Source organism: Eurytemora carolleeae, unplaced genomic scaffold, assembly GCF_000591075.1.
Source record: "Eurytemora carolleeae unplaced genomic scaffold, Eaff_2.0 scaffold109, whole genome shotgun sequence".
Taxonomy (NCBI): domain Eukaryota; kingdom Metazoa; phylum Arthropoda; class Copepoda; order Calanoida; family Temoridae; genus Eurytemora; species Eurytemora carolleeae.
Genome location: NW_019396229.1, coordinates 218,751 through 230,292, shown reverse-complemented (window position 1 = coordinate 230,292; position 11,542 = coordinate 218,751). Strand labels below are relative to the sequence as shown.

At 32.8% G+C, this 11,542-nt stretch overlaps 1 long non-coding RNA gene across 1 annotated transcript; it reads left to right on the top strand.

Moving 5' to 3' along the window:
• Positions 1-10,897: 10,897 nt before the first annotated feature.
• Positions 10,898-11,542, top strand: LOC111698780 (uncharacterized). Its single transcript, XR_002764615.1, has 3 exons — positions 10,898-10,965; positions 11,062-11,194; positions 11,300-11,542. It is a non-coding gene; the product is annotated as an uncharacterized LOC111698780 (long non-coding RNA).

Sequence of the window (11,542 nt, the reverse complement as noted above, 5' to 3'; positions counted from 1 at the left end):
AAATTATGATTATTATAATTGCCTTAATTGATGTTTTTAGTAAGATATTTAATTGAGCTGTGAGAGTTGTTTAAGTTTAAAGAATCCATATCTATTCTATTCTATTCTATTCTATATTCATCCTTCATGGGGTAAACCCGTATTCATCAAGTGTAGATGAATAACCCTTAGTGTGATAATTAGGCCCGGGTTTAGAAAATGTATATTTGGTGCTTATATTTAACCCTTAAACCCTCTTAAACCATGGTTTTATCAAGTTTGAATCAGAATATATTTTTAGTGATAAGTTGACCGCTTCTAATAACATGTTTTATGTATATCTATTACAAAATGCTTTTTCTTGCTTCGCTCTATGGAAAATATTGTATTTTTTGGTGATTTAAGACAGAGTTAGCTAATTTGAGTATTTTTTGGTGATTTAAGATAAAATTTAGAAAATTCAAATAAGAAAATAAATCGCCGCGAGATGTGCTTAAATTGCAGTTAAATACATTAAATTTGAATGGAAAAGGGAGGAATAAGGAGGGATAATGGGCCTTTCAGCAGATTTTTTTAAAATTCTGATTTGGTTGCTTCTAAAATCCGGAATGCGGTGTTGTTAATTTGTTAAATATATTAATAATAATTATATTTATCTTGCTAAATAAACAATTGGAAAAGAATTTGTTTCAATATAAAAATAAAAAAATAAGATTTATCATATGAAATGTAGAGCCTGAGAATTATTAATTGTTAATCAAAGAGAAGAATTATTGGAGAAAATCTGTTTTTGTTTCTCTTCTAATACAATACAGAGGAGCTGAGATAAATGAGAAGAATATAGAATCGACAGATTTATAAATATAAAATAAGATTAGAATTTTCTTTAGACACTATAGAATGAAGTAGGCACTAGGCAGTTAGGAAGAAAACAACATTTTACAAGTGATATTTTTATAAGGCGAGGGATTTTCGGAGGGACGAATTACAGAGGGACAATTTCCGGAGAGACAAATTATAGTACAGAGGGACAAATTCCATGAGAGACAAACTACAGAGGGACAATTTCCGGAGAGACAAATTATAGTACAGAGGACAATTTTAGGAGAGGCAAATTGAAGTACAAAGGGACAATTTCCGGAGAGAGAAATTATGGTACAGAGGGACAATTTCCGGAGAGACAAATTATAGTACAGAGGGACAATTTCCGGAGAGACAAACGACAGGGGAACAAATTCCGGAGAGACAAATTATAGTACATAGAGAGACAATTTCCAGAGAGAGAATTTCAGAGGGACAACTTCCGGAGAAGTGATGAAATGAATTTTTTAACAAATACGCTATTTATTATAGCAAAGATGTTAAAGACCTTTTTTCAGCACATTTTTTTTTCTAACTTGGTAAGTATATTGTTTTCTCTATGTTAATAAATAACAAAATAACGACATACTAAAATGTAGGTCCGTGAGGTGAGTTGTATCAGATCCACCAAAATTTAACTATTTTAACCTATTTCTTGAACTCAGTTTTTGATCTTAAAAGGCCTGTAAGCGTATATTTAAAAGCTTTGTCTGATCAATTATGAATTAGATTTCAATATTTATAATTTTAGAATCTGAGCTGAAAACTTTAGAATGAGATATCCTTAATCCCAATCACTTAATCTGAGTATCCATTATCCGATGGACACACTTTTGATTTTCTTCTTAAACCTTTCTTTCTTGGATATAGTAGAGAAAAATCAAAAACCGTTTTTTTATTTAGAAAGTCCCTCCCGTTTCTGTATATAATCTTAAATTGCGCGCAAAATTTCAAACTAACGGGTTAATATACGCGACTCTGATTGGTTGAATTTTATACACTTTTCAGGATACAAGTACAAGATTAGGTTCGTCTCGAGATTAAGAAAAAGAGAGAATTAAGCATTAATCTCGATATCTACCATTCTAAAGTTTTCAGCTCTGATTATTTTCCATTTTGGTTTTTCTTCAAAAGAGACTTGCGCATTTGTATTGCAGGAAAACATACAGTAATTATCAAAATTAATTACCTTTTAACCTAGAAATGACAATATTTTCTACGTAATTGATCAGATAATTGTTTTAAATGTTACCGTTTTTAATTGGGCATTGTCATCTTTGTATGGAGGGATAAATGAAATTACGCTTCCAGTCCCTTCAAACAATCAGGAATTCATATAACAATTCCTGGCAAGGTTTCAAACCTCAATGCTCCGATCTAAAATTTGCTTCGTCATTTCATGCTTTAATCAATATTTAATATTTATATTCCATCACCCCCCCCCCCCCCCCCCCCCCCCCCCCGGTCCTGCAGAGCCTACAGTTTATGCACCTGTAGACCAGAATTTCTCCGCTTAAGCTTGGATATCCTAAATTAAGTTGAGCTTGGTGCATAAAGCATGGTGCTCTAGAGGATGATGGTGCAAAATAGGTTATTTGATTAAACCACAATCTATCTATCCACTTTTATGCAACACCTGTCAAAGCACTGGCCTGGAAAAGGCAGAGATGGAGAAAATTGGAACATTTACTAACATGCATATTAAGGCAATCGTTTTTTTCTTTTTTTATAATCAAAATGTAAAATAGAAACAACAAAAACTAGTTTCCAAAACAACAGTTTCTAAATAATTTTTTTTTTTTTTAAATAGTAATAGTCACAATGGTTCCTTTAAATGCTATGTTTGAGTTTGAAATAAAAATCATTGTTTATAATTTTTAAAATGGATTATTCTCAATTGTGGTTTCTCTACAAAAGTGACTTGTGCAAAATATATTTCACTTATCAGAATTGTACACTTTTAAACATAGAAAAACGACAATTTCCTCCACATTTTCATGTCATTGGAGGGTCACTTGAAATTACGCTTATAGTCCCTTAAAACCTACATAAATCATAAATATTTTCTTTATAGACCTTTTGTACATTATTTTCATTTGAAACGACCAGTCGTTCACCAGTTTATTGACTTTTTATCTTTTTTCCATTTTCTTGTCGATTATATTACTTTATCAGATAAAAATGAAAGAGCCTTTAAAATTGGAAACCATTTTCCCTGTGACAAAGATAATAAAATTGGTGAGGGAGGGGGGCGTGCTGCTACAGGATAGGATTCTACATCAATTTTTTCTGTTTAAGTTAATGGCCTACAGGAGTCGAGATTTTGCTACAAATTCAGATTTTTTTACCCCTACATCTTTGGAACCCAATTTTGTAAACCTTTGATATTTCATGATATTCTACTAAATCGGATAGTCTAAGTTTGAAATATCAAAGGTTTACACCATCAAGCTGCAGACCTTTGATATTTCAAACTATAAATTCTGTTTGATCAAATAGTCAAAGTTTGGAATAATAAAGGTTTAGGCCATCAGGTTGAGAAAAAATGCGATTGGAAATTTTGAGTTTGTGGCAAGAACTCAGTTCTTTAGTTGTTTATTTTAAAGATTATGAAAAAAATCCACATAAGTGAAAGAATTGGATCTTTGCCCAAAACTTAAACTTTCTAATTATCTTTGCAACCTGATGGTGTGAATTCATAGGCTTTCTCTGAAATTGGATCCCAATTTCGTCTCGTGAATGAAGAGTTATGTAATCTTTCAAACTATTAAACGAGATTTAACATATAAATTTCTGATATTTGCGGTGCAATCTTGGATTCAGGATTCAAGGCAAATATTAGAGATTCAATGGTTATTAATTATTAATTATTAATTATTAATGGTTATTAAAAGTTGAGAAATAAAGTTTTCTACGTTTGCGACATCGATCATGTTTTAAAACACTAACACTTTTTTATTCTTAGTACAAACATGAATTCTGTAGAAGAAATTACTTTTAACAAAACTTTCCTGGATGCACTAGATAGAGAAGTTCTTGTTTATGTGAAATGGAACTTTGAAAGATTTTTTAATTAGTTCTTTTAAATTTATTATTATTATATATCTGCATTGAGTAAACATTTAATTAGTTTTCAAGATGGCTGCATTTAACACAACACGCGGCATTTTATTAAGGCTGCACTTTTTGCACAAACAATGAGTTTCTTTAAAATGTATATTCCCGGGTTGCAATAAACCTAGTGAAGCATAGAACAGACTAAATTTGAAAACTTTTCAATTTAATGGACCGTTGAAAAATTGAGAATTGATCCAGAAATAAATATGGCTAAAATATAGATTATATTGTTATATTTGAAAGGATACCCACAAAGGCGGGTAACAATACTCTAGTAGTCTTCAAGTTACACACCAATAATAGAACAAAGTAGTTGAACATTTATATTAAAGAGAAACAAAATGAATGAATAAATAACTAAAGTCAAAAGACACAGATTTGGCACTCAGTGATGGGTTACTCCTGTCGGATACTCCTTTGCTGGATACTCCTTTGGCTAGATACCTCCTTTGGCTAGATACTCCTTGGCTAGATACCTTCAACATGGTATCTCCTCAGGGCTGCATATCTCCTCAGGCAACATATCTCCTCAGGTCAATTATCCCCTCAGGTCAATTATCCCCTCATGCAACACATCTCTTCTGGCACCATCTTTGTTCGGGTAATAAATCTCTTCAGCATGTTGTTTTCCCACAGCTCCAATCTGTCCAAGCAGTTTCTGTTCCATTGGACTGACTGCTTCTTACCACTGTGGGGAGTTGGCGAATGTCTTCATCCTCTCCTTGTGAGAGCTGGCGCACAACTGGCTTCTTTCTCTTTCCCTCTCTGTGTTCTGAACCCAGATCCCGCCAATTCTTAATCCTGGCTGGTCAACCCCTGTAGGGTGGCAACACTAGATAAGGCGGCTGGAGCAGGGGGAGGGGGGCCAGGTTTGGGTTGGTTTGTTCTGAAGAATTTTCCATGCTCTATACCCATCCTCAGCAGGGAGGGGGGGGGGGATGGTTACAATATATCGGAATTTTCACTTCTTCCTGCAAAAATGTAAGTGTCGCATTTTTAAAACCATTTTAAATTGGATTAAACAAATATTTTACTGAAAAAAGATTTAAAAAATTTCTTTTGAAACTCTTGTTTTAAAATCTTTAAATGTTATGGCGCGCTTTCAAGACTTCCAATTTACTAATTGAGAGTAATGATGGGAAAACCTTTTTATTTTTCTTAATTCTCCGTTTTTTGGATTTTATACGGTTCTAGAATAATCTGAGAAGTCAAACAAATTTTGTAATTATTCGAACAAAACATTTCCTTTCCTTGCACGATGCTAATTTCTTTTACTTTATACTTATAGGATAACATTTTTACTTTATACTTATAGGATAGCATTTTTACTTTATACTTATAGGATAACATTTTTACTTTATACTTATATAGGATAATATTTTTGCATAATACATATATAAAAGAAAACTTTTCCAGAATACAGTTTTGAAATTGATAGTTTTAGTAAATTCAGTGGCCGAATTTAAAGAATTTGAGCGGCGGTTTAAATTTACGCCGCAGCTTAAATATGGTTGGTTCCACTTAAAATTGTATCAAATGTTTCAAGATTTAAGCCGGCGCTTAATTTAAACCGGGTTTTGGCAGATTTAAACCGCGGCTTAAATTCTTTAAATTCCATCTCTGAATTATTTAACAAGATTTTAAAATTTAAAAAGTGTTATATGCACTGAGCTGAAAACTTAGGATTGTGATATCCTTAATCCCGATTGGTTAATTAATCTTGACTCTTGAGATTAATAATAAAAGAGAACAAGCTTTATCTAATCTTGAGATTAAGAAAAATAGTGGATTAAGCATTAATCCCGATATCCACTATTCAAAAGTTCCCCAGCTCTGAGTTCTTAATTTATAAATAAAACGGTCCCTTTCATGGGATATAGAGAGAATGTATAGAGAGGGGGAGGAATGCCAAATAACAACGTTTTACAAAATGTTTGATTCTTTGGTTCATTAATCTAGATCAGTCTATAGAGCTCACATGGATCAATTTTCGGCTGGATTGACTTTAAAGTGTAGCAATGCACGTTTTGTTCTTTGATTTAAACCTCACTAACTAACTCATACTTTTGTATAACTCTATAGTGTACATTTTAGAGTTGTAAGATACTTAGTTTTAGTTTTTCGAAGAAGTAATTGGCAAAATTCAAACAGATTCTTACGAGACAGCTTAAACAACTTGGATTATTCTGTATTTTTGACAGAAAGCTAGCTACTCAAAATACAGAGCTGGGTATTCATGTAAGATTTAGTGTAAAGAAACTGAGTTTTTGGCCACAAACTCAAATTTTCTAATCCCGTTCTATATCTTTGCAACCTGATAGTCTAGACCTTTAATATTTCAAACTTATAACTATTAAATCTAACAGAATTGAAAGTTTAAAATAAATAAAGGTCTATGGTCTATGGGTTTGCAAGGAGTAAAAATAAATGTTTGTGGCAAAAATTCACTTCCTTCGTCTAATGCACGCTTCCTATCAATATATAGAAAATATGAAATATATATATAAATATATTAATATATTTTATATAGGCCATATAGGTGCATGGGATTGAAAAGCAAAGAAATCTCTAAAATTTAGATTTTCCTTCAAAAATATGTTTTTTGAATTTAAGTATTAGAATATCTGGATTCAAAAGTTTGTATCTCTTTTGTTCAATATAAAAGATATTTGCAAAAAGAAATTTTCAAAATTTTAGATTTTCCTGCACAATATGTATTTGAATTTAAATAGCAGAATATCTGGATTCAAAAGTTTGTAACTCTTTTGCTCATTAAAAAAGAAGTTTGTAAAAAGAAATCTTCAAAATTTTAGATTTTTCTTCAAAAATATGTTTTTGAATTTAAATATCAGAATATCTGGATTCAAAAGTTTGTAACTCTTTTGCTTAATAGAAAAGAAGTTTGCAAAAGAAATCTTTAAAATTTTCGATTTTCCTTCAAAAATATGTTTTTGAATTTAAATATCAGAATATCTGGATTCAAAAGTTTTATCTCTTTTTGGAAAATAGAAAATATGTAGAACTTAATTTTCAAATTTTAGATTTTCTGCAGAAAATAAGTTTTCAGTTAAAATACAGAATATCTGGATTCAAAAGTGGGTATCGAAAAACGTTCAATACAGAAAAGATTCAAAAATGAATCTGTAAACTGCAGATTTTTCTCGAATAAAATAGATCTTGAATTTAAATATCAAAATATTTTTGTTCGCAACTTGAAATTTTAATGAACTTTGTTTAATGGCTTTTTCTCTCAAGACTTTTAATTTTATAGGCTTAATTCACTAAATTTTGGTGAAAATAACAGAATATTTTAATTCCAAAGTTAATATTCTTTTACAGTTAACAATTCTAGTTTCTCTATGTAAATCTTTAAGACTTATTTCAACATTTCATCTGTATTCTTTCAAAATCCTCTTTTAACCCGAACTTGAAATTTTATATTTTTTACAGAAAATCGTCTATAAATTTAAAACTCAGACAGAGCCTTTTTTCGTTAAATTAGATATATCAAAAAGAGATTAGAATATATCAAAAAGAGATTAGGCAATCTTCCCGACCAAAAATTTAAAGTAATAAAAGTTTGAAATTTTCAATTACTCAAAAAGACGGATTTAATAGGGTGCATTTTCATGCGGAGCTAATAGTTTTGCATTTGTTAATGCGGAGTTATGTAATAGGTGTTAGTCAATTAAACGTTATCGTTGTTCATAATATATGTGTTCCGGTTTCTGGAGTAGTATCTCAGTTTCAGGAACCCTCTAGTAGTTTTACTTCTGTAACATTGGAACAAGTTGGTTATTTACTTCCTTTAACATTGGAACAGTAGTCCAAGGGATGGCGTAGTCACCATGTTGGACGATACTCCGGAACAATCTGATTTTGCTTCTGGAACACAGGAACTCTTGTAACAGGTTGTTTTTTCTCTGGAACAGTATCTTGTATCTTGGGTTCTCTTATTTATTATTATATTTTAATTTGCTGTTAACGGCAACTACAGCAATTATATTATGAACAATACGTTTTGCATACGGTATGCGGTGTTAGTTATCGGTACGGTACGTAATTCGTTAACGTTAGTTCTGCGTTCCCGAACAGTTATTTCTGGAACAGTACTTTTGCAATGTACTTCTTCTTAGTCTGCAATAGTTTCTTCTGGAACAGCAATGTATTTCTTGGTAGACTGTAATAGCTTCTTCTGGAACAGAACTGTGTTTCTTGGTAGGCTGTAATAGTAATCTTTATCTCGGGAAATCTTCTGGAACAGTTTTCAGGAATCTGGAACAGTACTTCTCTGCAGGATTAACTTCTGGAACAGTTGTTTACGTTACGAATATAAGACGGACGAACGGACGTACGCTCGGTAGCGTAAATATCGTGTTGATTCCGGGATTCCAAATCTCGTAATGATTATTGGAACTGAGGTCTTCTGATGACTGATGGAATCCAGTGACGTTAAGGCTGTTGGAATCAAAAATGTAGGTCTTCTGATGACTGATGGAATCCAGTGACGTTAAGGCTGTTGGAATCAAAAATGTAGGTCTTCTGATGACTGATGGAATCCAGTGACGTTAAAATCCAGTGTTGGAATCAAAAATGCAAAAATTTTAATGTGACCTCGTGATGGAAACTTTATCTGCTTCTTAGTGATGTCAACCAGATCTTCGTGATGGAAACTTTATCTGCTTCTTCGTGTTGGAAACTTTATCTGCTTCTTCGTGATGGAAACTTTATCTTCTCGGTGTTGAAAGCTTGATCTTCTCAGTGATGGTAAAACCAAATTCAGACCCCGTTGGTTGTCTATCCCGCTACTCCCGGAGCGACAGGGTCCAGATACATATACATTAAAAGGTTAACCTTGTAACCTAAGAAAATATCTCACATCGATATTCATATCCGGCAACTATTCTATATAATTGGCAACTATTCTATATTTCTGGCAACTATTTTATTTATTTCTGGAAACTATTTTATATTATCAACAACTATTCAATATTTCCGGCAACTTTTCTATATTTCCGACAACTATTCTATATTTCCGGCAATTATTTACTATACTATAGTCCTGTGCCGAACCGAATTTAATTTTCAATAAATTTACTAATAAATGCTTTTAAAATCAACAATTAATATGATAGCTCATTTCCCAGGAGACCTCCATCTACCTTAGATGAAGAGCTCATGATACAGAACTTTCATACCAATCATTTTATCAATCTGCAAGTAAAATATATAGATAATAAAATTCAGGACGCACGACAGACTATAGGTCTTCTCAAGCCAAAGGCTTCGGTAGGAGTGATCTCTTTCTCCCGGGCATCAGCTTCCTAGCTTCTCCACATGTGTTGTCCTCTATGCAAGGTGATCTCATCCTAAGATGATCTCATCAGTTCATTATGCATCGAGATATAAGCAGATTTAAAGGGCCTGTTCCTGACTATTCAGATTGAACTCACTTATCTAAATAGCTGTACTAAGAAACATAAAATTAGTATGTTCCACATACTTAGAAAACTTTAAAAACAAATATAAATGACAAGAATGCAAAGTATGGAAAAGTTAAATAATATTCAACTTGAACCTTTACAAAAGTTTTAGCAATGAGTTTTCCTGCATAGTGTTAGTGCATAGTTCAAACTTCAAGGGAATGAAAACAAGCCTACAATATAGATATTTAATAACATGTAAATTCTCCCTAAACCTTTAACTGAGAAACGATCCCTAGGCTATTGTAAGGGAGTTGTAGGGAGTATTATTAACAAAGAATGTTAGAACTAAAAATTCCTTTTTGTAAAAATCACAAACGAATGGATAAGACTCTTTAAAAATTGATATTTGTGCTTTTATGATAAAATTTTTAAAATATTATATGTTTGTATTTTTTGTGAACATCCTGTGAACACTGTGTGCGTATTTTTTAGGCGTAGACTTAAGGTTAAAACCACGCCTTAAAACAAACTTTGGAATCTTAAAACATTGATAAAAGCTGTTGAAGCCGACCCTTGCGCAGCTCCAGAGTTCACAAATCAACTCTGCACCAACAAAAAGGGCATTTTATTGATACTTTAAAATCAAAATAGAAACATCATTTTCCGACCAAGTCCTGAACCAGAAAGCTCCAGGATCTAGGATTCATCTATACCAGCTTCTAGCAGCTCCCCTACAGCAGCATCCTTCAACAGTTCTGCACCATAGAAGCTCAGGGTTCTAGGATTCATCTATAACAGCAGTTGAGCAGCTCCCCAACTCCCCCTGCAGCAATTAACTCCATACTTTAAATAATGCTCCAATATATTCAGTAACAAGTTTTTATCAATAAACATTTCAAACCCCACCATATATAATTTAATTAGACATAAGGTCTAATACTATAGATGGGGTTGTAAGGATAACACTCATTAAATTGATAATCTAAAGGTAGGATTTAAACTAATATAGTAATTCTAACTAATTGTGCAAAGAAATAAGAAAATAAAATTGCAAGGAACTTTAAATAAATTCTATGTGGGTAACCTGTTCACAGTGATCCAAAGATTGACAGCTCTCTTGACAATTACTTCATAACAGCTAAGGCTAAAGAAAAATGCTTTATACTGTAAGATCCTACAGATCTAAACGTCGTCTTTGTTCAGGGTATCTCCAAACTTAACGAGGAATGACGAACTGCGAACTCCCCAAGAGAGAAGACAGCTGATGCAAGAACCTCTCTCACTTATAAACATTTAAAACCGTGAACTATAGACTATTCTCGAAACTATACCCTCATATTTAGATATTTATTCTTATGAAAACTGCATATATTTATTCCTATTTAACTGCATTTACCCATATTTATCCAAATAATGAGAATGTTTTATGTATTGAACTCAAAGTTTTATTCCTAAAAAGTAGTTAAAAGTCTAGCCAGCTTTTCTTTCTAAAAAATAACTTTATATTTACTTTCAGAATTAGAATGGGTTGATTACCCCATCGTGTTCTATTGAAGTGTTGCCCAGGTTGCGTTTAATCAAGGTTTATAAACCATCTGTAAGATTTTATATTGCTTTCCTTGGTCTATCCTCCAATTCAAGCCCTTGTTGCACAGATGATTTATATATGGGAATTCAGATATCACCCCTGAGAGAAATTATCATCGAGCAGTTCCGACTTGATCCTACTCAGCAGGAAGCCGATGCTTGGGGACCAAACCGCCTCCTCCACGTTCCTCTCGTAAGGCTCAGCCTCAAGATATATATACCAGGTGAACATTAGTGAATTTGAACCTTTGAACCTTTGAGCCTTTAAACCTTTTAAACCTTAAGTTAACAGTTGAACTCATTACTTATTCTAACGAAACCTTTGTTAGGATTAACCGTACCTCGTTGCTATGCATTAACTACGCTACTACCTCTGCTCGGATCATCCACGGTCTGATGCAGCTTCTGACGGGTCTCCTCTACACCGTCTCAACCTACTCTTCCGATGATCCACACTGAAAGTATCTACTCCTCCAGCCCGAGCATCGTAAACCTGTAGTGCTCCATCTGGTTCATGTTCTCAAGGATCTCCTCCTACCTCACCTACTGGTGCAGCCATCTGTTATTTAAAA